Raw genomic sequence first — 3,501 nt, forward strand, 5'->3', positions numbered from 1 at the left:
GGCAAGCAACGTTCTAATTAAACCAATCGCCAAAAAACGTTGAAATATATTAAACGGCGATTACATTGCAACCTTACATAATATCATCAGTGAATAAAACACTTAGGCCTGGTTTAGGAAAAGGGAGTGACGCGCATCTGCATAATTTAATGTGCTCGTAGTGACCACCGTCCTAAATTAAGCGCTGGAAATAGGGGGAAACGAGCCTTGACTGGGTTATTATTGTGTTTGCAGTCGATAAAAGCCTTTGCTTTGTGAGACTGCGAATAAAGCCTGGATAAGACCAGAATAGGTTTTGTTTGCCTTGGCAATGGACTATGACAAGCCGATAACCTTGCAAATATTTGAAGTTATTGAGGGTATGGGTGGGTATTATGTTAGATTTTTCAGGCTGTGTCCTGTTCCGTAGGTTATAGCCTACGCCTTGCAGACCTTCTCTGACAGATAGACTGTTGCAAGATGTTAGTTTAAGAGTGATTTTACAAAGAAATGTAAAAGCGGGAAACCTTAACAAGGCTCCTGTGACAGGGGAGTGGGTACAGCCTAGTTTGCATGTAGCCTGACTGTAGGCTCTGTGTTCCTGTGCACTGCAGCAGAGAATGCAGCTCTGTCCCGCCACCAGCAGAGCCCGCTTCAGACCAGGACTGCGAGAAGCACAGTCTCCGCGAGCCCCACCGTGTTGGCCCCGCCTCCCTGCACGCGCCCCCCGCCCTGCTGAATCCTAACCGAGGCTAACCTGTTTCTCACTCGCTGTTAAAATACACACCTGTCACTTCTGTCGCCGCTCTTCTCACTTGATTAATGAGGAGTGTAGAGAAAGACCAAAGTATGTCTGTAGGTGTAAGCTACAGAGAGAAAGATAAAAATGCCATTCAAATGAGGCGCTGTCGATTCATTTCTGCCTCCTTTTCGCTATATTGATGTCTTTTCCTCTTGCTAGCTAAGGCAGGGAGGACAAGCTAACCCCTCAATCGGTGAAAAGCACGAACAGCGGTCAATCCTCAACCTTGCCAGTGATTTAAGAGATAGGAAACTGACGCTGTTTGTCTCGCTCGTTTCCCCCTTTCTTCCTGCCCGAGGCGAGGCTGGGGAGCAAGAAGAAACCACGGTTATTATCAGGAGAGCTGCCTGGCTGGATGTCCGTGCTACAGCCAGCCTACAGCAGGAGGGTCATGGAGTTGAAAAGTCAAAAGTTCACCATCATGCGTGAGTTCCGCCCTCGCCTCTCCTCACTCACTAGACCAATTGCTGTATGTCAAAGGCAAGAAGAGGGAGGGAGGGAGAAAGAGGAGCAGAGGTACGGAGGAGGTACAGATGAGAGAAATGATAGCAGGAGGGTGAGGTGAAGGCCTGACCTTCCCTTCCCGTTCCTGGTAACAAAAGCAAGACTCCCCCTGTAATGTACAGAGAGGGAGATGAAGGGGAAAGAAAGACAGGAAAATGGAGGGGTCGAAGGTGGAGAGAGCAGAAGGTATTCGGTGACATAGAGGTGGGTGGGTGGATGTCTGTGAACATTTTGTTCACACCACATAAAGTTTGTTTCTAATAACATGAATAACATTTTTATTGTCCTGTTTACAATGTCCAAAACTGAAGTGAAAGGATATATAAATACTTTATTATTTAACCTTTAACCAACAGAAAGTATAGGTCTAGTCCAAATACGTGGCGAGTTGAAAACAATAACAACAATAATACTCACAAATACAAAAATCACATTTTACACACTTAATAACTATTCAATCATATGCTCATGAACTAAGCTGTCTTTATAATCAAAACCCTCTTTGGTTGGGTCTACTGAGTAACAGTAACTTGGTCTAGTAGGATTTAATGAGACATCCTGTGGCTTCTAACGTTAATGTCCAGTGAAAATATAGTTGTATAACAATCTTTACATGTTTAAATGCAAACGTATTTGCTTTACTGTTAGAATTGTACCAGTATTTTTTATCTTCAGTTGGAAAACAGCATGTGTTCGTATGTGCATTACCAGAGATTAGTGGTTGTAAAGCCCTGGTTTTACGCACGGAGCTAACAGCTGTTTTTATTTCTCCTAAACCAGGTTGGTGAGGGACTTTAGCAAAGCAGAGCTCTTCCTCTCCTCAGCCTTATCAGCAAACCCTGTCAAAAATAAACTCTTATCTCTCTCACTATTCAGAAATTATTGCTCCCCTTATCTGATTTTTCCACTACAAGATTAATGTCTGGTTCTGTTTACTTTTTTTAGCTGAGAAGAATGAGCCTCAAACCCATTTTTCATCATTCTGTCTTCTTTCTTTTTCTTTCATTTATTCGTTCTTTCTTTGTTAATGTTGAGCAGCAATACTCTAGTAGACACTGCTATTAAGCTGTAAGTGCAGTTTTCTATTATTAATAATAAAAAATGCCTTAAAAGCTGTTCAACCTGAAGCAAATCCTAATTTCGACTTGATTAAATTCTCTCTGTTGTTGATTGACTAATAACCAAATGTCGTGAATGTTTCATCTGACCAACTGCTTTGACCCTAAAACATTAAAACGTTGAACCTCAGCTCCTATTGAATAGAAACTTGACAGAGGAGCAAAATGACAGTTCCGAAAATAAATACTCCTCTTATTGACGCAAACACAGTGGCCTTGGCTGCCATGGCTCCGCCTGGCCCGGTTTACCCCCCACATCCCCGAAATATAACGATTGAATAACAACGTTAGAGATTCCGTCTTTCTCCCGGGTTCATCCCGAGTTCACCACGCGCGCCCACGGGCCTTCGCTGACGTTATTGGACAGGGGCTTTAATCATCTTTCAATGCAATCCTCAATTGGTTTCCTAAAACGTCACATATGAATATTACCTTCTTGGCATAACGCGAAATTAAAGGGAACTGAACAGAAAACACATCAGTAGGCTACACATCTGTTTTCTGTAAGCGACCTGCTACTGATAAAATGTGGAAGTATCAGGAAAGGTGTAGTGTAGTGAAAATGTGGACATATGGCTGCAGTTAACTCGATCAAACCCTGTCTCCGGTTTGCAGAAATTCGAACAACATCAGTATAAATCCACCTGATACATCTGTGTCTGGTCTCCACGCGGCTCAGCTTGGTAAGCACTCTCAAACGGGTATTTATACGAACCAAGCCCCGGTACAACACATTTGTTTCGTTAAAATATTATTGTGCAACACTCTGAAGTGATGGTGCCTTTACGCTGGGGGTTCGCATATCAGCGTGCCCCGTGGTGTCATTTATATTTATACAACAAAAGGAAGAGGAGAAATGATCCTGGAAGAAAAGAAAAATCTGTGTGAGGGAGAGAAAGAGAAAGAAGCCCACTCCCTCCTCCCTCCTCCACATCTACCGACCATTTTTCTTCAAAGTGACTCCAACTCAATTTAGTATGACGGAGAGAGAGGCTGGGGAGTGGGGGGGAGTAAAGAACAAAATGATAGAAAGAGGAGATGAGAGAGGGAGAAAGGAATGAGAAAGAGAGAGAGAGAGGTGGAAATGGCCACAAGAAA

The sequence above is a fragment of the Monopterus albus genome, unplaced genomic scaffold (genome assembly GCF_001952655.1).
Source record: "Monopterus albus unplaced genomic scaffold, M_albus_1.0 scaffold92.1, whole genome shotgun sequence".
NCBI lineage: Eukaryota > Metazoa > Chordata > Actinopteri > Synbranchiformes > Synbranchidae > Monopterus > Monopterus albus.